This window comes from Pteronotus mesoamericanus, unplaced genomic scaffold (genome assembly GCF_021234165.1).
Source record: "Pteronotus mesoamericanus isolate MK-2021 breed Mesoamerican mustached bat unplaced genomic scaffold, CSHL_Meso_final contig_82, whole genome shotgun sequence".
Lineage (NCBI taxonomy): Eukaryota > Metazoa > Chordata > Mammalia > Chiroptera > Mormoopidae > Pteronotus > Pteronotus mesoamericanus.
In genome coordinates, this window is record NW_026555265.1 from 25624744 (window position 1) to 25651651 (window position 26908).

Consider the following 26908-nt stretch of genomic DNA (forward strand, 5'->3'; position numbering starts at 1 on the left):
TTAAATGAGGCATTTTATTTTATATAAACCATACCAATTAAATTTCAGAAAAAACATGAGAAAATATTCAATATTTTATAGATTGTAAATAACTACAATCTACATTTCTTTTGACTTAAATCAGAAGAAAAAATAGTATACAGTTATAACCTGAACTTAGGAGAAGCTAGTGATGAAACTAACTTATTTGATAGTCTATGAAGTAATAGCATTTGTAATAATGATTATAAAAATTGTATTTCCAATCAAAATAGAGAATACGGGTTATATATTAGCTCTAGTTCTGATAATTATTGTCAAAATTCTTATTAATACACATCCTTGACCCACCTGAGACTTTGTATTCACAAATTGTTGTTTCCATATTCAAACTCTTTTAGAATATCAAATTTGTATCTTTCTTTAATGAATACCTATTTTTAATGCTGGAATAATCTATAATTAAAATAGTTAAAATAAATCAATATAAATTCATGATTATTTATGATTTTGTTTTAATTCTAGGAATGATATGTTTTGTATTAAAATAATTGTGACTTTGATGAAAAGTGGCACAATATCTTTATGAAAGATATTTTATTTTTTTAATTTTATTTTAATTTATTTTTTCAGATACATTTGTCTCTGCCTACCCTCTACCACTTTCCCTTGCCCCCTCTCACCTTCCCTCCCTCAGCTCTTCCCCTTTGGTTTTGTCCATGAGTCCTTGCTATATGTTCCTTGACTTTCCCCTTCCCTTCCTTTTCCTCGACCCCAACCCTCCTTCCCTCTTGTCTCTGTTGATTTCTTTCCCTTTCAGTGTTGCTGGTCTTATTTTCCTTGCATCTTTGTATTGTTGGTTAGGTTCCACTTATAGGTGAGATCATATGGTATTTGTCCTTCGCCCCCTGGCTTATTTCGCTTAGCATAATGCTATTGAGTTCCATCCATGCTGTCGCGAAGTTCAGTAGTTCTTTTTTTCTTTCTGCTGCATAGTATTCCATTGTGTATATGTACCATGACTTTTTGATCCAATCATCTACTGATGGGCATTTAGGTTGCTTCCAACACTTGGCTATTGTAAATTGTGCTGCTATGAACATTGGGGTGCATAGGTTCTTTTGTATTGGCGTTTTGGGATTCTTAGGGTATAGTCCCAGCAGGGGAATCACTGGATCAAAAGGAAGTTCCATTTTCAGCTTTTTGAGGAAATTCCACACTCCTTTCCACAGTGTCTGCGCCAGTCTGCTTTCCCACCAACAGTGGACTAGGGTTCCCTTTTCTCCACAGCCTCGCCAGCACCTGTTGTTTGTTGATCTGTTTATGCTGGCCATTCTGACCGGTGTGAGGTGGTCCCTCATGGTGGCTTTGATCTGCATTTCTCTGACGGCTAGTGATGCAGAGCATCCTTTCAAATGCCTCTGGGCCCTCTGTATCTCCTCCTTGGACAAGCATCTGCCCAGGTCCATTGCCCATTTTTTGATTGGATCGTTTGTCTTCTTGGAGTGGAGTTGAGTGAGTTCTTTATATATCTTGGAGATCAAACCTCCATCTGATGTATCATTAGCGAATATGTTTTCCCATAGGGTTGGCCCCCTTTTCATTTTGCTGATGTTTTCTTTAGCCGTGCAGAAGCTTCTTATTTTGATGAGGTCCCACTTGTTTATTCTTTCCTTTATGTCCCTTGCTTTAGGAGACATATCGGTGAAAAAATTGCTGCGTGGGATGTCTGAGAGTTTCCTGCCAATGTTCTCCTCTAGGACTTTTATGGTGTTGTGACTTATATTTAAGTCTTTTATCCATCTTGAGTTTATTTTTGTGTATGGTGTCAGCTGATGATCCAATTTCAATTTTTTGCATGTAGCCGTCCAGCTCTCCCAACACCATTTGTTGAAGAGGCTATTATTGCTCCATTTTATGCTTCTGCCCCCTTTGTCAAATATTAGTAGCCCATATAGACCTGGGCTTATTTCTGGGCTTTATGAGAGTTATTTTAATATCAGTTGAATGAGTATAATTGGATCTATACTGCAGTTTTAAATTGAAATACATCAGACAATATAACTAAATTTAAGGACATCTGAAAATTTTTATAAAGTTCTTGTTTATAAATTCATGAGATATATTAGGATTAATAAATCACCCAATGAAATTTTTAAGAATTAATTATTTGAGTGGGTAAGCTGTCTTATCTGGGTATGATTCTCAGTCAAATACTTACAGCATTAACAATATATATTAAAATTCTTTATATATAGTTCAACTGGTTTGTTATGTAAGATTGTAAATAGAATTATTTAAGGATTATTAAGTGTATGGGTTTTTCTAGTAGCAGCATTAATGTAACTTTCTATGAAAGTCATTGTTTTTATTTTATACAAAATTATTATGTTGCTAATTAAAATGACAAGACTTTTTAGAAAATTTTAAATCCATTATATGTAAATTAGATTTGAAATGTGCTGATTTAAAATTTAATTATGGATTAATACCCCCAAATTACTTAAAATACTCCTTGGAATACACAAAGTTGTCCTCAGATGCCAAAGTCTGACATCCACCCTGTAAAATGAAGGCTCAGAGTCAAATATGATTCCATTGGAGAGACTATTGGCAAGATTTATGGTCGTGGCAGTATAGTTTTCCAAAAAGAACAAGTAGATGACAAAGTCAGAAATCTATGAACAATAATTTCAACCAAACTAGGTGGGAAAGTATGCAAAATTTACCCCAAAATTTAAACAAATGAGAACAAACCACCAATGGTCATAAAATCCACAATGTCAATATCTTGGTGGGAAAAAAAAGAGGGAAATAAAGATACAGTGCAATAGATTTGTGATCAGTAAACAACCAACATAAACAATGGATATATTTTTTTAATTTTGTTCAGTACAGTTGTCTCCATTCACCCCCCACCCACCCCCACCTCTCACCTCCCACCCTCAATCCTATCTCCCTTTGGCTTTGTCCATGGGCCCTTTATACATGTTCCTTCATGACCCTTCCCCTTTTTTCTACTATTATCCCCCTCCCCTCTGTTGCTATCAATTTGTTCTTTATTTCAATGTTGCTGGTTACATTTGATTGCTTGTTTGTTTTGTTGATAGGTTCCACTTATAGGCGAGATCATATGGTATATGTCATTCACTACCTGACTTACTTCACTTAGCACAATGCTGTTCATTTCCATCCATGCTGTTGTGAAGGGCAGGATCTCCTTCTTTCTTTCTGTTGTGTAATATTCTAAACAATGGATATTCCCTGAAAAGAACGTAGCAGGCAAATTTGAAATCAGCAGCTAAATGTGAGGAATAGCCAATACCACGTGACTTTAAGAGGCTATGGTCAAAAGGACTGAGGGTTGAAGCATTTTATCCCTGTTAACTCTCGAACTTTACATGTCTGAGCTCCCTTCTTGGTCACATCGTTGTGAAACTACATTATTTAAGTTTTGTGTTTTTTTCAATATTTTAAGTAATTTATTAAAATAGCACTCCAGTTCTCAGTAACACTTTTTATCTTAGTTCAGTACACTATAACAAATTATCATAGACAGATGACTAAACAATAAACATTTACTTTTCAAGTTCTGGAGGCTACATGTCCTAGGTCAGGGTGCCAGCAGGGCTGGGTTCCTGGAGAGGGCACTTTGCCTAATTTGCATGTCATCTCTTTTTATCCTCACATGGTGGAGAGAGTGGGAGAAGAAGCAAACTCCCTCATACTTAATCCCACCATAAGGGCACCATCCTCATGATCTAATTACCTCACAAGGCCCCATCTCCAAATACTAACACATTGGAGATTCGGATATCAACATAAAAATTTGGGGGAGACTCAAACACATTCAGCGCATAGCAATGTTATCTCTCAACTACTACATGTAATATTATAGAATTAGAGTATAATTGTTTTAACATATCTTTTAAATTAATACCTATAGATATAACTTATCGATGATTCTTAGTAAAAAAACCAAAAACCAGCAACAACAACAACAAAGATAACCAGACAGGTGTTTCTCATAGTCTTGCTAAAATGTAGAAGATAATAGTATTTAAAATTAAATTGAATATTTCTCAGTCTTCATTTTACATGACCAAACTGTAGCAATTGTCTCAATTTACGAGTCTCTATTCCTTGAAATTCTTTTTCTCTTGACTTCTAAGTCACCACACTTACAGTTTTTCTCTGACTTCTATGGTACTCTGTCTCATTCCCTTTTCTTGATTCTTTCTAATTGTTTTGACTTCTCAATTTCAAAGGATTCTAGGACTCTGTTCTCAGGCATTTCTTTCATTCCTCCACTTGCTCTTTTTTGGAGTATCATTTAGTTTAATGTTTTTAAATGTTATATATTTATTGAGGATTTACAAAACATTGTTAGTGCAAACCTCTCACTGGTATTTTAAAACCAGTATATATATAGGTAGATGACTCACAATGTGTTTAAAATTGAGCATTTTATAAACATCCCCAAATTTACTTCTCTTGCATTTTCCTCCATATCAGTTAAAGGGAATTCCACTTTTTTTTTTAGGCATAGACAAAAATTTTCAAAATCGTCCTTGATCACTTAATCCATGATTTATAAAATCCTACAAGAACAGTTTCTTTTGTAACCTCTCTGACTTCAATTCCTATTACTTTCCTTTAAGGTCTTTTTGTTCCTACCCTTCTGGCACCTTTCTCCTTCATCAGATAGACAGGAAATCCCACATGGCTTTAGCACTTGCTTGCACATGTCACAGATATAGAGAAGTTAAAAGAAGCTTCATTACTTTCTTTACCTCTTTACTCAGGACTTTTATATTAATTAAATTCCTTTGCATACATGATATCACTGTGGTATATTTTTTGATTTTCATTAGGACTCAACTACCTGGTCTTTCCTTGCTTATATTCCATTTTCTTAATTATAGTGCAAACTCCATTAAGGCAGGAATTTTGTCTATTCACTGCTATAACCTGTGCCTTATGTACAGTGTAAACGTAGTAAATTTTATGTAATCATAAATAAATGAATGGTGGTGTGTGGAATACAGTACAAGAAGATTTTTAAGAAAAACAATTTTGTCATTAACTGATCTATTTTTGGGAAATGAGGATGTGGTGATAGGTAATTAGATATGTGTAGTACATACCTAGAACTATAAATATGGAGTTCATAGACATTTTAAATTTAAGTAATATGTCACTTATTAAATAAAATATTTACAGGATTTTTTTATAAGTTCAAACAGCTAGCAGAATTATAAAAGTGAATAAACAAAGCCAAACTGTGCGCTTTACTGAACTTATATTGAGGCTTTCTTTCTACTGATGATAAAGCTTTTGTAATAAATGAGATTACCTGGTAGGAAGGATTTGCAGTGTAAGAAGAGTTAATTATCAAAATATATCCATAAGAAATATAAATCTTTAGAAGAAGTAGAAAAGCATGGGCTATATTAAATGTGAGGAAAGTATAATCAAAGATAAAAGTCATAGAAATTAAATTCTCTGAAGAGAAAGAGAAAATTTGAAAAAGAATGTATTTAGCAGTGCCAAATGCTGCAAGAGGACTAAGTAGGATGAGAACAAAACCCAGGGATTGAATTTATTGATGAGGAATTCATTAGTAATTGTAGCAAAAGCTCTTTTTATGTAGTCATAGAGATAGGGACCAGATATAATGCATTGGGGAATGAAGTGGAAATAGAGACATTGACATTAGCTGCTTTAGTCAATGAATTTTATCATAAAAGAAAAGAAATACAGCATGATATTTTGGGCTAGATATTTTGAAATGATTTTTTTTCTTTGTCTTTTTAACATTGGAATGAGTAATACCTGGGTTGATTAAGGGGATAAACACACTGAGGAGAGAGGAACTAAATGGGCAAGAAGAACAGCACTGAAGAACAAATGCAAAAAACAATGTGGCCAAACCTTAGAAAGAAGGTCAATCTCTCCTCTGAATTAAGAGAAATGTCAATGTAAGTCATTGTAAAGACAGGTCAGAAGAACATGCATATCAGACAAATTGCTTAAAAAGTAATTATGGACAACAGGGGCGTGATTGTTGAGGGGAGAGAGTTTAAGGGAACTAAATAGTAATGGAAAAAATATAATAAAGATTTTTTATTTTAAAAAATAACCATCAATAAAGATCTGAAATGGTATTTTTGTGATGTGTCTAATAGTTTCATTTTGGTTTATATTTGTGAATCTTATCTACCTGGACTACTTTTTTGGCTCTAAAAAGTAATTATTATAATTTTAATTGAAAAGTCATTTTTTTGAAGAACAATGTATAACATTCTCTAATTTTACATATTATTCTAAGAAGTCTCAATAGAAGGTTATTACCTTCCATTCCAAAATATTATTGCAACACAAGTTGATACCAAATTTGATGATGTTATTGCAGAATAAGAAGTAAGGAGCATTATCACAATGATGGAAAATTTTAAATGAATATGTTAACACAAGAAGGATATGGCTGGAGAAAGACCTAATGGGAACCCAGAAAATCTCATTTACAACCCAGGAACTTCTGTTCCAATGAATGGAGTGGAGCATGTTTTTAAAAATATAAGCTGTAAATGGTGGCCTTTTCATGGTGGAGAGAGGTGGGGAAGGCAAATAGATTTTGAGGATTTAGTTGGGCAGAAGACAGAAATCTTTCTCAGGGATTCTTGAATGTGGGCATCTTTTAGGCAGGGCTGTTTTGCTTCTAAAGAAATAGACTTAAGTTAGTAAATGTGCAGTTCAGTTGGGATTTCATAATAAGAAAATTCTCTGAGGAGATTCATGATGCAAACTGTTGTGGCTGAAATGTGTTCCGTCCTTCTCACATTCATATATTGAAACCCTTACACTCAGTACTTCAAAATATCAGTTTTCAGAAACAGAGACATTAAAGAGATGATTCAGTTACAATGAGACGTTTAAGGCATGCCCTAATTCAATAAAATGATGTCATTATAAGAGGAGGAAATTCAAACACAGGAAGATATCCCAGGGATGCAAGTGCACAAAGGAAAGACTATGTAAGGACAAAGCCAAAAGATGGCCATCTCCAAGTGAAGGAGGAAGATCTCAGGAGCAACCAAAACTGCCCACAATTTATCTTGGATTTCTATACTTCAGATTGGAAGAAAGTAAATTCCAATTGTTTAAACCATCCATTCTGTGGGATTTTTGTTATATTAGCCTTTCATGAGCTAAAACGCAAAACATCTTTTTTCTGACAAATACGCCAAATTCTTCCATTCCATTCCATAATGATGCAAATGACAAAGAAATAATAACTACAAAAATGTTAAGAATCACAGAATTAGAAATAAAATCTAATATTTGTAATAATGTTTTACTGAATCCTTACAAAAACTACTATCATACTCATTTTATGGACAAACATTAAATAACTTCTTCAACATCACAAAAAGTAGTGGCAGGACCAGTGATTGTTTTGATAAATTCCTGAAGTCTTGTGTTTTTCAAATGATGGTTTGAGCAGTATATAAATAACTTATTCAAACATAATTGATTGAGAAGAAGAAAAACTAACAACATTTGCATGTTTGTAAAGATAAAATATAAATCAAATAATAAGATATTGAAGGACCATTGCACAATGTGTATGTTCTAATTTTGGAAAATAATCTCATAAATTTTTCAGTCTATAGTCCCTGGAGAAGATAGAGATTAGGCAAAAGTTAGATTCAGCCAAGGTTTTGTTTTGCCAGTCTATTTTAAATGCATGACAGAAGAGCAAGTTTTATAATTACAAACCATGAAGTTTAAATTGGAAAAATGACTACGGACATATAGGAAGTAAGAGATGTTGAAATAGTGGGAAGGTAAGTAGTTTGATGGTTAAAGTGAAATATAATACTTTTCAGGGAGTTAATATGAAAGAAAGTGAGCTAGAATGACAGAAGGTTGTGGTCAGAGAGTTACATGTACAAAATTGCAAATATAGAGGAGTTGCTATAATTAATACTGACAATTTCGGAATTATGCATTTGCAAGTAAGTGACTGAGAAAGGCTGGACTACACGAACTTTGACAGAAACGAATTCAAGGTACTGATACTCTGGACTTTGAAAGGGTCATATACATGGACATTATACTACCAAGCTGTCAAGAATTAAGACAGTAGTGGTATTGGAAAGGGTAGATTGATCTAAGAGTTAAAAATAATTAACAAAATGGGTACATAAGCAAGGGTGGATAGCTAACTGTAACAAGAGTTAGTATGTAATATAATTTCATTATATGGCATTCAAAATTGTGTGTATATGTGTCTTCCCAAGAAAACACACATGGTGTCTGGTAAAATCAAACATAAAAGCCTTAATGATACTGATTCCAGTAATTCAATGCAGGTAGTGTGACAAAGGACTAAATAAGAGAATTGTAAGGCATAAATTTTAGTTGATATTGAGAGCCTAATAATATGAAAAGATGATAACCAGATGGTATATAAACATACAACTCTGAGCCACAACCTACAGCAAGCTTCCCAGGATACTAAAACCTTTATCTGCAACAAACAGTCCAGGAGGCTAGCCTGCTATATATCAGATTTATAGAAATTTATACAGATATTTCAAGTAACAATTCAGGAAGCCAAGTAATAACTTTTATAGTAATAGACTTGAAATGGCCAGGAATTGATTAATAACTAATAGCTTCCCCAGTTTTTGTCCATCTTCCACCATAGAAAGCCAAATATGCACCTGTAATCAATCATGTAGGATGCCCTGCTTCAATTTGCCTCCCCGGCTTTCCTATGCCAACAACTACTTCTTTTTTTTTTTTAACTGTAAAGCTTTCTCATTCTTCTGACTACCTGTAAGTTCCTGCCAAAACACAAATGATGATGGCTGATTCTCTTGTTTTAGCCTTTTCATACTGAACATTAATAATGACGGTAGATGTTTTAGGGGAGTCATAGTCTTAATCTTGAATCCAACTGTAATGTTGACACATTTGGAGATCAAGACCTTATTCCATATACATGTATACCATTGTATTCAAGGGAAGGGAACAATACAATACAATACAATACATTGTATTGAGGGAAGGGAAGATTTGAGAGAAGCCTAATATATTTCTATTTTAAGGTCTTTTCTTTAAAGCTTCTGTTTGTTAACTTTTTATTTTAATTCAAGTCTTTGCTCAGACATCATCTCAGGGTGGCCTCTCCAGATTATAACATTCAGTACTACAATGTATTTCTTTTCTCTTTTTCCATTGATCATTGGCTATTTCCCTTACCCTGAACTTCTCATTTTTAACATATTTCTTATATTTTGTAGATCTTATATTAAATACTGTCTTCTTTTTGGACATGTTTTAAATTTTGATATTAATTTAACATCTACAAGGCATGATGTCACCATCATGGCAATATAGGTTGTTCCTGAGAATAACAACCAACAATTCTTTATGGGCAAGACACAGCTGAGAAAATCCTAAAACATGCGGGAGAGGCTGAACTGCCCTTGGACCACAGGGTACATGAGAAGGGTAAGAGAAGCAGCTATATAATGACTGCATTGTTCTTCCCCTCAGCTAGATCAGCACCTTGCATAAAGGTTTTCCTTGTGCCTGTGGTTCTTCCACTGGAAAAAGAAAATCAAAGATGGACATTAAGAATCCCTTATGTCGTGTATCACTCTATGGTCACTCCATGGTCTACTCTAGTTTCACCCTACATTGATCACAGGAGAATCTACAGGGCTAAAACATTGGGAATCTGTTTGTGTTGTAGAAGTGGAGAAAGTTTCATAACAACTAGCAAGCAGATCTTGAAAAATCAAGCCTTACTTGCAGAACTCAAGTAGTTTCCCTGATCAGCAGCGTTGTTCATCTCCTGAACCAGGTTGGTGGTACAGTCTGACCAAGGAGCTTAGCAGGGTTTGGGCCTGCCTGATTCAGGTACTGAAATTAGGAGATATCCTGGCCCTAAAGCCTGGTTTGCCTTCACCAAGGCATGGAAGCTTAGTTATATCCTCATCCACAGCTGGGAGAGGCTCTAGGCTCTATCAGACATGAAGGACGGTCATAACACCTGGAAGCCCAGCAACACTCAGACCAAGACACAGGCAGGCAGAGTAAATTGCCTGTTAAAGCAGAAGCTGTACTAGATATGGATAGTTCCCTTACTGTGCAAAGACAGGGAAGTTATTTTGTAGTGACACACACACTGCTGAGTATAGCTCCTAGGACTTAGAGTCTAAGAGGTCTGTTCAGGAAAACTTGGGATATGGATATGTCCAGAGTGGGCCTCCCCAAAATCCCACCCAGGGAGTGGAGCTGAGCCATAGACATATCCATTTTTGAATATAGCTTCTAGCCTCTCTGGCCAGAGAGTTTGGAAGACACTGGATACTGCATAACTCAGCAGCTCAAGCAGAGAGTATTGCAGGCAGAGCAGATAATCTACAAATCAAATCCAGTGGTCGAGTTCAGCCAGGGAACTTGGGGCATGCGTCAGCTTGAGTCAAGATCAGAAACCAAGAGCCTTACCAAGTGCAGCAAAAGAACCAGCACCCAGGTTCTTTTGCTGCATTCAGAGAGGGAAAAATAAGTTGTAGTCTTTCTAAGTGCAGATTACTTGACTAAGGAATGTAACTAGTGTACAAAGAAAGCTGCATATCCTATTCCCCAGCCTGCTTACAGAACACTTGAAAAGAGAGCAGGGCCCATAAATTTTTCCATATGCAGAGTAAAATTGAGGACTTCACCTGGCTAGGGAACTTAGTACACGCTCTTACCTGATATGAGTGCCCAAACAATGAGCCATATAATCCCTGGGTCCTGTCTTGCTGCGCACCAGGGCAAAGAAGATAATTCAGTGCTCATATACTGAGTATGGTACCCAGTCTCTGCTATCTAGTAAGCCCGACCATTTAGTAAGAAAATTAAACGACTGCAGAACTCATACTACAGCCTTATTTGGACAGGGAAATAAGCCATCAATCTCATCCAACAGTTCTCAGCCAGTAAAACAATACCCCAACTCCAACCTCAGAGTTTTGGCAGTTGCCTTGACCCAAAATAGACCCTTATAACAGTCCCCATCTCGCCAAGGACTTTATTAGAAGACACATCCAAAAAAACAAAATGAGATGACTAGAGAACTCTCTCTGCCAAAGTGAACCTGTAAAGTCTAGAACGGGAAATCACCTATCCAAATGCACAGATACTAACATAAGAAATTAAGGATTACAAAAAATTAGGTAAATATGATATCACCAAAGGTAACTTATAAAACTTTAATAACTAACCCTAAAGAAATGAGGATCTATGAACTTTCAACGAAGACTTCAAAATAGTCCTCTTAGAGAAGTTTAATAAATTACAAGAATACACACAGACAATTAAATGAAGAAATTAAACAAAGAGAAACCATGAATAAAAGAGAAAAAAGTCTCCCTTTTTTCTTGCTACATTCAAATTTTTTATCTTTAATTTTGACTAGAGGGCCAAAATATCTCAATAGGTTGAAACCAAAAAAGGGCTACTTCAAAACATGTTATAATTAAATTGTTGAAGAGAATGGAGATATACATTCAAACTATTTGAGTTAAAAAAAATGAGAATGCTGTACTCAGCAAAGCTGTCCATCAGAAATGGAAAGGTAAACACATACCTGAACAATTAAAAGTGGAGAGAGTTCATCACTACTGGACATCCTTAACAATAATGCTAAACAAAGTTCTTAGAATAGAAGTAAAAATATGCTAACAAACATCATGAATAAGAAGGTATTATAAAACTCAATGCTAATGGTAAATATATAGTCAAAGTCCGATTTTATAACATGGTAGTTGTGACACATAATTCACTGACAACTTTATTTTAAAAGTTAAAAACAAATGTAGTAACACAACTATAACTATAATAATCTGTTATTAGTTACACAGTATAAGGTATGTAAATAGTAATGTAAAAATCTTAAAATATGTATGGGAGGAGAAATAAAAATGTAAAGTTTAGGAATTCTACTGGTTATTAACAATTTAAACATGATGTTATAATCTTAACATGTTTTATATATGCCTCATGGAAAACATAAGAAAAACCTTATGTGTAAATACCTGTAGTATTTACACAAAAGAATATAAATAAGGCAAAGCATACTGATAACAAAAAACAAAATCAAGGTCCATCCCCCAAAAAATAACAGGATAAGAAACAAAAAACAATAGATCTACAAACCAACAAGAAAAAAACAAAATGGCAATAGTAAATACCTATCAATAGTTACTTTACACATAAATAGATTATATTCTCAAATCCAAAGATATAAAACACTCAGTGGGGAAAAAAAAAGTTGAAGAATATACTGTTCACAAGAGACTCACTTTAGCTTTAAAGATACACATAGAGTATGAGTAAAAGGATAGAAAATATATATCTCAAGCAAAAGCTAACACAAAAGTGTAGATGGCTATGCTTATGTTAGACAAAATACACTTTATAAATGGTAAAAAAAAAGACAAAGAAGATCATTATATAATGTCAAAGGGGTCAACCCATCAAAAATATTTAACGTTGGAACATCTAAATATAGAAAGCAAAAACTAGAAGAGCTGAAAGAAAAAATAAAAAACAATACAATACTTAGGGACTTTAATATGACACTCTCAACAATGGAGAGATCATTCCAGCCAGAAAGTAAATAAACAGTGTCTTTGAACAACACCACAGATCAAATGAACCTAATAGACATAACAGAACAGTGCATTTAAAAACAAGATAAATATTATTCCTAAGAGCACATGGGGCATTTTCTAAGATAGAGCATATGTTATGTACAAAACAAGTCTTAGTAAATTTAAAATTAAAATCATATAAAGTATCTTCCCTAACCAAAAATGTATGAAACTAAAAATTAATAACAGGAATAAAACTGTAAAATTTATAAATACATGGAAATTAAAATAGATTCTCCTGAACAACCAATGAATCAAAGAAAGAAAACTTAAGTGGAAATAAAAATGTATCTTGAGATCAAGGATAATAAAATATAATATACCAAAACTTATAGGATGTAGAAAAAGCAGTTTTAAGAAGGAATTTCATAGCAGTAAATGCCTAAATTAAGAGGCAAAATAATTCTCAAATAAACAACTTAACTCCATACTGTAAGAGGCTAGAAAAAGAACAATCTGCAGAACAAGGTAATAAAAAAATGAAAGCAGAAATAAATGAAATACAGAACAGAAAAAAAAAAAGATTGACTAATCTAAGAGTTTGTTCTTGGAAAAGATAAAATTGACAGACTTTACCTAATCAACACCAAAAGGGGGAACAGCCAAATAAAAAAAAAAAAATCACTAGTGAAATAAGAGAGAAAATTGACACCACAGAAATAAAAATAAATAAAATAAAATAAAATAAAATAAAACAAGCAAACCTAAAAGGCTATTATGTTCAAACTGGAAAACCTCTAAATAGTAAAAAAGAATTAAGAACATATAATTTACCAAGATTGAATCAGGAACAAATAGAAAATATGAATATGCTGATTACCAGTAAGGGGTTTGAATCAGTAATCAGAATCTCTCAACAAAGAAAAGCTCCATATAAGATGGCTACACTGGTCAATTTTATCAAACATTTAAAGTATTAACTTATCAAACTCTTCCAAAAATTGAAGGGAAGGGAACAATCGTGAACTTATTTTATGAGTCTAGTATTACTGTAACATCAAAGCCAGAAAAGGACACTACCAAAAAAGAAAACTTCAGGCCAATATCCCTGATGACTACAGATACAAAAACTTTCAATAAAATACTGTTAAACCAACTTCAGCCACACATTAAAAAATGATACACTATTATCAAGTGGGATTTATTCTTGGGATGCAAAGGTGTTCAACATATGCAAATCAATTAATATAATACATCATATTACTAGAATAAAAAATCAAATGATCATCTCAATAGATGTAGAAAAAGCATTTGAGAAAATTTACTATCTGTTCATAGTTAAAAATATTATTATAGAATTAAACATCAATTAGGTATAAAAGGAACATTTTAATATAACAAAGTTCACAATCAACAAGCCCATAAACTAATATCATACCCAATGGTGAAATGTTGAAGTCCTTTTATCTAAAATTAGGAACAAGATGAGAGTATCCACTACCGCCACTGCCATTTGACATTGTACAATACTATATCCTCAGCTAGAGCAAGGAAGAAAGTAAAAGCCGCCAGAATAGGAAAGGAAGAGGTATAATTGTCTCCATTTGGAGATAGCATGATTCTACAAAAACATTCTTAGATCTACTGAACAAATTAGTCAAAGTTGTAGAATATGAAATTATAAATATCAGTAGCATTTCTATACACCAATAATAAATTATCTGAAAAAGAAATGGTGGAAAGAAGGGTAAGGGACTAGTCAAAGAACAGACATGAATGACCCACGGACATGGACAAGAGTGTAGGGATTGACTGTGGGAGTAGGAGGGGTGGGCTGGGCAGAGGAGGGTAAGTGGGGAAAATGTGGGACAACTGTAATAGAACAACAATTAAAAACTAAAAGTTGGAAACAGTCTGAAATAAAAGATAATAACCCTATTTAAAATTGCACTAAAAAATAACAAGTTGCCTATGAATAAATACAGCCAAAGGGGTAAATGACTTTGGAAAATACAAGATACTGATGACAATAATTGAAGAAGACACAAATAAATCAGTAGGTATCATTTGTTCATGGACTGCAATACAACAAAAAGCCATATATAGTTCCAGTGCAATCAATACCTATCAGGATCCAATGGTATTTTCTATAGATGTATAAAAAAATTCCTAAAATTGTTATAGCACAAAAAGACCCAGAATAACCAAAACAATTTTGAGAAAGAACAAAGTGGAATACATCACACTTTCTCATTTTAAGCTATAGTATAAAGCAATAATAATTGAAACAGTATGGTGCTGGCATAAAAATAACAACAACGGCAAAAAACAATGGAACATAAACAGGGGCCCAGATATAAACCCAAGATAAGCAGTCAACTAGTATTTGACAAGGTAACCAAGAATAGTACATGAAGAAAAGAAAATTTTCGAGGAAAAAGATGGCGGAGGAGTGAAAGGGAGTCACGCTGACCTCCTCCCAAAACCAAACTGGAATTGCAACTAAATAATGGAGTAATCACCTGGAAAGCAGTGGAGCGATAGTGGGAGAGGAGCCTTGGTGCCGCGGACAGCGGATTCGACTCTCACACATCCCAACGGGTGAGAATTGCGGTGGAGGCTCGAGAGGGTGGGCTGGGTGCGCACGGGCACTGGCACCAGAGGGACATTGAAACGGCCAGTGAGCGTCCCCCGGGAAGAACGGGGTCTGAATCATAAACAGGAACCCCTAAACTACAGCCGCTAAAGCTGAGAAAATACAGACAAAACACAACCCCAAAAAGCTTAGGGGCGCTCTCTGCCAGAGACAGGTGGCTGGGGATGCAAAAAGACATTTAAAGGGCAAACGCAAAAGTTGCAGCGGCAGCCACCTTCCTTGATCGCTGGGTACAGGCGGCAGCAGGGTAGGCTGGTGCCTGAGAAAAGACTGGTGAGGAAAACTTTGTGAAGAGAACTGACTCTGCGGCCGGTGGAGCCCGGGTGATAACGCACTTCCCACTCTGCAGCTACCATCTCGCTCAGGCATAAGGGAATCAATTAACCTGCCTTTTGTGCACTCCGCACACAGCTTGTGCGCGTGTGACCTGCGGGGCTGAGTGCAGACTGTCTGGGAGAGCCTTGAGGAGAGACTGGAGACAGTGGCGTTGGGGAAAGAACGGGAGGAGAAACCGGGGAGTCCCGACTCCCTCCCCGTTCGGTAGTCTCCATTGTGGGCTGGAAAGGCGCGACCCCAAAGAGGCAGAAGCGGGGCGTGCATGAACCAGACTGCCTGCGATTGAAACGCAGTCCGCACAGGGGTTGGATCCTCAGCCGAAGGGGTCACAGAACTGCCCAGAGGCCCCTGAGGGGAGACTAGAAACGGAGGCATTGGGGAAAGAACGGGAGGAGGAACCGGGGAGTCCTGACTCCTTCTCCTTGCCGAAGTCTCCATTGCTCGGGAAGAGGCCACACCCCCAAAGAGCCAAAAGCCGAAAAGCAAACATAGACACCCCCAAAACACCCAGAGCAGGCGTGCACACTTGCGCCGAGTGACTGGCGAGGGTTGGCGAGCGTGTGTGTGACCCACGCGGGCTGGCAAACGCTTGCACCTGCCGGCAAGGCCTCACACAGACTGGCACCCATACGGCCTGCCAGGGATTGCACAGAGGGGCAAGGGCAGGCGTAAATTGACCCGCCCGCCGCGATTGCGGAGCAGCCCACAAAATAAGTAGAGCTGCCCAGAGTCCCTGGAGGAGAGACCAGAAACAGGATTAACCGGAGAGTCCTAGAGCTGATTTCCTCCCATTTCCGCAGTCCCCATTTGGCGAGGGCAAGCAACGCACCCAGAGAGCCAAAAGCGGGGAAAACACACAATAGAAGGCCCTAAACTGACCAGTGCCGCGAAGCTCGGGTGCCAGGGAGGCCAGATGAGCACGGGAGGTCGCGAATAAGCCCCCTGGTCTGGGGTAAACACGTGCGAGCCCAGGCAGGTGGGGGACCCAGCTGCGCTGGGAACGCGCTCAAGGAGCTCTCGTGAGAGCGCAGAGAGATCCCAAAAAATAGCCCAGCCCTGACCGAAGGGGTCACAGAGCTGCTCCAAGCCGGAGTCAGACACAAGCATTAGACTCCTGAAAGGCTCAAACAAACAACCCAAGGCCCTATAGGGTCAACAACTGACATCATCAGAGGCAAGCCCAGAAAGAAAAGTAAAGGACAAAAATACTTAACAGACTCTCACAAAAATGGGAAGAAAAAGAAGTTCCCCCCAAATGAGTGGAAAAGGGGACTCCCCACAGAGAGAGCTCAATGAAATAGAGGCAAGGGAACTATCAGATATTGAATTCAAAACAATGGTTCTAAGGAAGCTCAATGAGCTCAGCCAGCTCAAAGAGAACTATGAGAAACTGCAGAGAAACTATCAGGATCTTACAGCAAACTATATCAGCCTGGAAAAGGACATAGAAACTATCAAGAAGACACAAGAGGATATGAAGAATACCATTTCTGAATTGAAGAACACAGTAGAAGGAATCCAAAGCAGGCTGGATGAAGCTGAGGATCGAATCAGTGAGATGGAGGATAAGGTAGAAAAAAGCTCCCAGAAAGAGCAAGAAATGGAAAAACGGCTCAAAAAGAATGAAGAAGCATTTAGGGAAATGCAGGACAACCTGAAACGCAATAATATCCGTATAATAGGGATACCAGAAGGAGAAGAAGAGGAGCAAGGGATAGAGAACCTCCTCGAAAAAGTAATGATGGAAAATTTCCCTAATTTGAGGAGAGCAAGGCTCTCATGGATCCAGGAGGCACAGAGGACCCCACTCAAGAAGGACCCAAGGAGGTCCACTCCAAGACACATCATCATTAAAATGGCAAATGTCAAAGACAAAGAGAGAATCCTCAAGGCAGCAAGGGAGAAGGAGAAAGTAACATACAAGGGGGGCCCCGATACGCCTAGGAGCTGACTTCTCAACAGAAACACTCCAAGCCAGAAGGGAATGGCAACAAATATTCCAAGCCATGAAAAGCAAGGGCCTACAGCCAAGGCTGCTCTACCCAGCTAGGCTCTCCATTAAAATAGAAGGAGAAATACGGAGTTTCCCAGACAAAAGAAAGCTAAAAGAATACATCTCTACCAAACCAGCACTCCAAGATATGCTAAGGGGACTGGTTTAAGCAGATGAAGGAAAAGAATGAGACAGAGAGGAACACAAGTACAAAGAGAAAAGATGAGTAAGTTTCTATCCGTAATATCTCTCAATGTGAATGGATTAAATGCCCCAATCAAAAGACACAGGGTAGCTGAATGGATAAGAAAACATGACCCACACATATGCTGCCTACAAGAGACCCACCTCAGAGCAAAAGACCTACACAGATTGAAAGTAAAGGGATGGAAAAAAATATTCCAAGCAAATGGACATGAGAAAAAGGCTGGCGTTGCCATACTTGTATCAGACAAAGTCGATTTCAAAGCAAAGGCCATAAAGAGAGACCCAGAAGGGCACTTTATCATACTTAAAGGAAGAATCTATCAAGAAGACATCAACATTATAAACTTATATGCTCCCAATATAGGAGCCCCCAAGTTTATAAGGAAATTGTTGGATGACTTCAAAAAAGATATAGATAGCAACACACTGATAGTAGGGGATTTCAACACCCCACTGTCCAAAATGGACAGATCTTCCAAACAAAACATTAATAAACATATCGTGGCACTGAATGAAACACTGAATCAAAGAGACTTAACTGACATATATAGAATCTTACATCCCAAAGAAGAAAATTACACATTCTTTTCAAATGCTCACGGCAGTTTTTCAAAGATAGACCACATGATAGGACACAAAGCAAGCCTCAGTAAATTCAGGAAAATTGAAATAATACCAAACTTTTTCTCAGACCACAAGGCCTTGAAACTCGAAATCAAACTCAAAGAGAAACTTCAAAAACCTTCAAACTCATGGAGACTGAACAGTACACTTTTAAACAATGAATGGGTCAATAATGAGATAAGAGAAGAAATCAAAAAATTTCTGGAAACAAATGAAAATGAACAGACAACTGTCCAAAACCTATGGGACACAGCAAAGGCGGTCCTGAGAGGGAAGTTCATAGCAATACAGGCTTACCTTAAAAAGATAGAAACATTTCAAATAAAAGACCTAACACTACAACTTGAAGAACTGGAGAAACAACAACAAATAAATCCCAGAGCAAGTAGAAGGAAGGAAATAGTCAAGATTAGAGCAGAACTGAATGACATAGAGACAAAAAGAACAATTCAGAGGATCAACCAATCCAGAAGCTGGTTCTTTGAAAAGATTCATAAAGTGGACAAACCTTTGAGCAGACTCATCAAGAAAAAAAGGGAGAGGACCCAAATTAATAATATCAGAAATGAAAGAGGAGAAATAACAACTGATACCACAGAAATACAAATGATCATCAGAAACTATTATGAACAATTATATGCCAAGAAATTTGAAAATCTGGATGAAATGGACAAATTTTTAGAAAAGTATAATCTTCCAACACTGAAGGAGGAAGAAACAGAAAGCTTGAACAGACCGATAACAGTTGGGGAAATTGAAGCAGTCATCAAGAAACTCCCAGCACACAAAAGCCCAGGGCCAGACGGTTTCCCAGGAGAATTTTACAAAACATTTAAGGAAGAGCTAACCCCTGTCCTTCTCAGACTATTCCAAAAAATCCAAGAGGAGGGAAGACTGCCAGACTCCTTCTATGAGGCCAGCATCACCCTGATCCCAAAACCAGATAAAGACCCTACAAAGAAAGAAAACTACAGGCCAATTTCGCTGATGAACATAGATGCTAAAATCCTCAACAAAATATTGGCAAACCGCATCCAGCAATACATTCAAAAGATTATCCATCACGATCAAGTGGGATTCATCCCAGGGATGCAGGGATGGTTCAATATACGCAAATCAGTAAACGTGATACACCACATAAATCAAAGACAAGACAAAAACCACATGATCATCTCGATAGATGCAGAAAAAGCATTTGACAAGGTACAGCACCCATTTATGATCAAAACACTCAGCAAAATGGGAATCAATGGGGCATTCCTCAACGTAATAAAGGCCATATATGAAAAACCTACAGCCAATATCATACTCAACGGGCAAAAACTGAAAGCTTTCCCACTAAGATCGGGAACACGACAAGGATGTCCACTCTCACCGCTTCTTTTCAACATCGTATTGGAAGTCCTAGCCACAGCGGTCAGACAAGAGAAAGAGATAAAAGGCATCCAAATAGGAAAGGAGGAAGTAAAACTATCATTGTTTGCAGATGACATGATAGTGTACATAGAGAACCCTGTAGACTCTACCAAAAAACTCCTCAACCTAATAAGTGAATTTGGCAAAACAGCAGGATACAAAGTCAACATTCAGAAATCAAAGGCGTTTCTGTACACCAGCAATGCAATAGAAGAAGAAGAAATCAGGAAAAATATACCATTCGATATAGCACGAAAAAAGATAAAGTACCTAGGGATAAATTTAACCAAAGACACAAAAGACCTGTATGCAGAAAACTATACAACATTGAAAAAAGAAATTAAGGAAGACACAAATAAATGGAAGCATATACCGTGCACATGGATTGGAAGAATTAATATCCTTAAAATGTCCATACTACCAAAAGCAATTTATAGATTCAACGCAATCCCTATTAAGATACCAATGACGTATTTCACAGAAATAGAACAGACATTTCAAAAATTTATATGGAACCATAAACGACCTCGAATAGCTGCAGCAATTTTGAGAAAGAAATACAAAGTAGGAGGGATCACAATACCGGACATCAAACTCTACTACAAAGCCACTATACTCAAAACAATCTGGTACTGGCACAAGAACAGACCGATAGACCAGTGGAACAGAATAGAAAGCCCAGAAATAAGCCCAGGTCTCTATGGACATCTAATATTTGACAAAGGGGGCAGAAGCATAAAATGGAGCAATAACAGCCTCTTCAACAAATGGTGTTGGGAGAGCTGGATGGCTACATGCAAAAAATTGAAATTGGATCATCAGCTGACACCATACACAAAAATAAACTCAAGATGGATAAAAGACTTAAATATAAGTCGCAACACCATCAAAGTCCTAGAGGAGAACATTGGCAGGAAACTCTCAGATATCCCACGCAGCAATTTTTTCACTGATATGTCTCCTAAAGCAAGGGACATAAAGGAAAGAATAAACAAGTGGGACCTCATCAAAATAAGAAGCTTCTGCACGGCTAAAGAAAACATCAGCAAAATGAAAAGGGAGCCAACCATTTGGGAAAATATATTTGCTAATAATACATCAGATAGAGGTTTGATCTCCAAGATATACAAAGAACTCACTCGACTTGACTCCAAGAAGACAAACGATCCAATCAAAAAAATGGGCAAAGGACCTGGGCAGATGCTTTTCTAAGGAGGAGATACAGAGGGCCCAGAGGCATTTGAAAGGATGCTCTGCATCACTAGCCATTCGAGAAATGCAGATCAAAACCACCATGAGGTACCACCTCACACCGGTCAGAATGGCCATCATAAACAGATCCACAAACAACAGGTGCTGGCGAGGCTGTGGAGAAAAGGGAACCCTAGTCCACTGTTGGTGGGAATGCAGACTGGTGCAGCCACTATGGAAAGCAGTGTGGAATTTCCTCAGAAAGCTGAAAATGGAACTGCCTTTTGATCCAGCGATTCCCCTGCTGGGACTATACCCTGAGAACACCAAAACGCCAATACAAAAGAACCTATGCACCTCCATGTTCATAGCAGCACAATTTACAATAGCCAAGTGTTGGAAGCAACCTAAATGCCCATCAGTAGATGATTGGATCAAAAAATTATGGTACATATACACAATGGAATACTATGCAGCAGAAAGAAAAAAAGAAGTACTAAACTTCGCAACAGCATGGATGGAACTGGAGAGCATCATGCTAAGCGAAATAAGCCAGGGTGCGAAAGACAAATACCATATGATCTCACCTATAAGCGGAACCTAACCAACAATGCAAAGAAGCAAGGCAAATATGACCAGCAACACTGAAAGGAAAAGAAATCAACAGAGACAAGAGGGAAGGGGGGGGGCAGGGAAAGGGAAGGGAAGGGGAAAGTCAAGGAACATATAGCAAGGACTCATGGACAAAACCAAAGGGGAAGAGCTGAGGGAGGGAAGGTGGGAGGGGGCAAGGGAAAGGGGGGGGGGGAAGGCAGAGACAAATGTATTTAAAAAGTAAATAAATTAATTAAAAAAAAAAAAAAGAAAAGAAAAGAAAATTTTCAATGAACCATGCTGAGAAATTTGGACATTTACATATAAAATAATAAAACTAGAGCTCTATCTTACACCACTCACAAAAATTAACTTGAAATGGATTAAAGACTTAAATATAAGACTTGAAACTGTTAGGTAGCAGCTAAGAATGAATGGCCAGAGGGAGAATAAAGGCGGAGCCCTCATCATTACAATTTAACGAAAAACTTAATACAGGAAGTTAGAAGCAAAAGAAAGACTTGTCCCACCACTTAATTCAGCAGTCCTGATCTCGGTTGGATAAGATTGCCCCGCGTTCCAAGCCTTACAAACAAAACAGCACAGGAGGAGGGAAGAGTTCTGAGACTGTGCTGAGAAAAGGGGCTTCTGTAACAATCTTAGTAAGACTACAGGGTGTCCTGTCACAAGAAGGAAACATACAGGAAGTGGGGATAGCCCTTGAGATTCTATGGTGGGAAAGGGAGCTTCTGTAACAATTTCACTAAGACGAAGAGCTTTCACTAGCCGAGAAAGAAAGTTCTTTTAGCTGTACATTATTCCCAATGGGGAAGGAGAGGAAATCTAGAAGCTAGCTAAATTGTATGACCTCTGAACCACAATAGTCGGCTTATTCAGATTGGCTAAGTACCTACCTATAGCCTCAGCTCAAGTGTATAGAACAAACACTAACAAACATTAACAACTTTATTTCCTCTATATGTGGGGCATTTAGAGTAGCCAGTTGCCTGCTTGCAGCTTTGTGCTTGTTTGTATTTTATAAATAAACTTGCTATTTCATTTCCACTATACATGTTTCTCTCTTGCTTGAATTATTCTCTTGCCAGTGAGACAAGAACTGAGGTAGAAAAGGGAGGCCTCTTTAATCGGTCTCTCTTTCCCCATCCATAACACAATCATAAAACTCTTAGAATACATAGGGAAAAAGAAATCTCTTTAAGATGGGTGTTGGCAATGATTTTTTTGGATATAACACCTAGAGCAAATGCAACAAAATTAAAAATAAACTTGTGAGACTACATCAAACTAAAAAGCTGCTGCAGAGCAAAGGAAACAATGAACAAAGATTTATTATAATTATTTCATTTTTTCTAGAACATGTCTAGTATGCTGGAGTAAATAATATGAAGAATAATGAATCTCAATATGACACTTATACATATAAACTTTATTGAGGACTAGAAGGAAATTGAAGAACTATAAAATTCATGCTTTTAATATATGATCATCCTATGTACTTCTCTAGCTTGAGAAAATAGCAAACTTCTAACAGGCCTTCTCAGTAGTTTCTCACTGGGGGCACTATGGACATTCTAATAAACCTCCATTTTATTGTTTTCAATGCAATAATTTTCCTTAATTCTTGGGACCATCAAAAACTCCTATACATATCTTCAAATGTCCTTGGACTGTGCCTCAAAGATAAAGGGACAGCATGCTTATAAAGGTAATAAATTAAGGTATTTGTATAGTTCTGACCAGTCTCTGGGAAGGGGTACAGGCCTCCTTTCTATGGATAACTCATACCTTTTTCTACAGACTAATCAGCTCCACTTATGTTTAACCCTTGCAGATCTTTCTGGAAGAAACAAGTAGGAAGTAAATTTCTATGATAGGCATAAATTCATGTTTCCTGTACAGCACTTGTGAAAATCAGAGACTAGTGTTAGACCTCCCAAATATGGATCATTTTTTGTATTTTGCATTATATGGGTTTTGATAAATAAGTAATGACATGTATCTATCATAATATAATGATATTATAATATAGTATCATAATATAGTATTTTTATTGCCCTAAAAATCCTGTGTTTCACCTATTCATCCTTCACTCTGGCAACCACCGATGTTTGTATTGTCTGCACAGTTTTTCAGAATGTCATAGAATTGGAATTATACAACATGTAATTTTTTCAGACTGGCTTCTATCACTAAGCAATATGCATTTAAGTTTCCTTGATGTTTTTAATAGTTTGATAGCTCATTTGATTTTAGCACTGAATAATATTCTATTGTTTGGATTTATAAGAGTTTATTCATTTACCTACTGAAGGTCATATTGGTTGCTTCAAAGTTTTTGCAAGTGTATGCAAAAACTTTGAATGAAGTTGATATACATATATCCATGTACAAGATTTGTATGGACCTATGTTTTAAATTCTTTTGGATAAATACTAAGAAAAATTGCTGTATTCTATGATAATATTGTTTAGTTTTGTAAGAAACCACAAAAATGTTTTCTAAAGTGGCTGTACCATTTTCCATTTATACCAGCAATGCCTACTTGTTTTCATTGTTTCATGGCTTACCAGTATGTGATAATGTCAGTATTCTGGATTTGGGCCATTCTAATAGGTGTGTAGTGGTATCTTGTTCAATTTGTATTTCTCTGATGACATAATTCATGGAGCATTGGTTCATATAATTATTAGTCACTTGTATATCTTCTTCAATGAGGTGTCTTTTAAAGTCTTAACCTCATTTCAAAATCACACCGTATGTCTTTTTAGTGTTGAGATTGAGTTATTTTGTATGTTTTGAATAACAGTTCTTGTTCAGATGTATCTTTTACAACATTTTCTCCCAATCTGCAGATTGTCTTGCTCTCTAGACACTGTCTTTGGCAGAACAGAAGTTCTTACTTTTAATAAAGTACATCTTTCTATTTATTTGTTTCATAGACTATGCTTTTGATTTTATATCTAAAAATTTATTCCCATACTCAAGATCATCTATGTTTATTCTCTGCTGTCTTCTCATTTTTTTAAATAATTTTTCATTTTACATTTAAATCTGTAATTTATTTTGACATATTATTGAAGGTATAATATCTGTGGCTAGATTTATGTTTGCCTATGGATACCCAGCTATTCCAGCACCATTTGTTAAGGAAAGTATTTTTGGTTTATTGTATTGTGAAAGGTCAGTGGACTATGTTTGTCTATTTCTGTAATCTCTGTTTTGCTCCATTATTTTTGTTTACTTTTTAATACTAAATTATCTTGATTGCTGTAGCTTTATATTTAGTCCTGAAGTAACATAAGTGTCAGCCCTGATACTTTGCTCTTCCTTACAATATTCTGTTGGCTTTTCTAAGTCTTTTCACTCTTCATATAAACTTTTTAATAAGTTTATGGATATATTCAAAATAACTTGCTGGGATTTGGATTGGTATTTCATTGACTCTATACATCAGTTTGGGAAGAAATGACATCTTCACAATTTTGTGTTTCCCTTTCTAGAATATTTCCTGTCCAACATTTAGCTGTTTATTCAGATTGTCTAAACATGGAATCTATCTACACTATTTAGTTCTTTGATTTTGTCTATCAGAGTTTTGTGGCTTTCTTCATATTTATCTTATTCATATTTTGTTAGATTTATACATTAGTATAAATTTCATTTATGGGGGTGTTAATGCACACACACAATTTAAAATTCCATTTATACATTGCCAATTTATAGTAAAGCAATTTACTTTTATGTAATTAATCTTGTATTTTGCAACCTCTCTAGAGTTGCCTATTATCTCCAGGAGACTTTTCATCTATTCTTTTTGAACTTCTGCATAAATAATCATGTCATCTATGAGTAAAGAAAGTTTTATTTCTTTCTTCTCAATTTGTATATCTTTTATGTCCTTTTCCTACCTAATTATGGTAGCTATAACATCTAGAATGAAGTTGGAAAGGAACTGTGAGAAGAATAGCTTTGTTTTTTACTTTATCTTGGTGGGAAAACATCACATTTTTCACCATTAACCATGACATTAACTGTAGGTCTTTTGTAGGTATTCTTTATAAAGTTGAGGAAGTTCCCTTTTATTTCCAATTATACTGATAGTTTGTATTATATAGGAGTGTTGGAATTTGTCAAATGATTTTTCTGTATCTATTGATATGATCACATGTTTTTTATTTTTTTTAGCAGTTGATGTGATGGGTTATATTAATTGAATCTTGAAATATTAAACTAGCCTTGCATCCCTGGGAGAAATCCCAATTGGCTGCGGTATACAATTGTTTTATATATTGTTGATATACAGATCAAATTTATAATTTGATATATTAATATTTTGTTGAAGAATTTTGCATCCCTGTTCATAACAGATATTGATCTGTAATTTTTTATTTTTTTATTCTTATAAATTCTTTCTCTGGTTTTGTTAATGTAATGATAGCCTCATAGAATCAGTTAGGAAGAAACCCTCTTCATTGATTTTCTGAATGAACTGTAGAATATTGGTATTTTTTTTTCTTTAAATGTTTGAGGTTATTTCCCAGTTTACCCACTTGGGCCTGATGTTATTTTTTTAAATTTTATAACGTTTTTAATTATTATTTTTAATTTGTACAGGCCTATTCAAATTGTTTATTTTCTCTTATATGCATTTTAGCAAATTATGTATTTCAAGGAATTGATTCTTTTTTTTAGAGTATTATATTTATGGACATACACTTATTTATGGTTTTCCTTATCTTTTAATGTCCATAGAATAACCCCTTTTTTATTTCTGATATTAGGAATACATACCCTCCTTTTTCCTCCTGAGTTAGCTGTCCAGAGGCTTATCAATTTTATAAATTGGTTTTTAAAAAGGGCATTTTTAATTTTGATTTTCTCTATTAAATTCCTATTTTCTATTTTATTGATTTCTGTTCTAATTATTTCTTATTATTTCTTTTTTAAAATTTAATTTGCTCATTATTATAGTTTTCTAAGATGAAAATTTACATTATTGACTTGATCTTTTTTCTTTTTTTACTGTTTTTTTTATATTAGTTTTCCCAATTTTTTCCCTTTTATCTCCCTACACCCAGCCCACCCCTTTAGCCAACAGTCAGTCCTTGTTGTCCATGTCCATGCATCATTCACACGTGTACATTGACTAGTCCTTTCCACCTTCTTCTGCCATTCTCTCTCTCCATTCACTCTTCCTAGAGCTATCAGTCTGTTCCATATTTCCATGTCTCT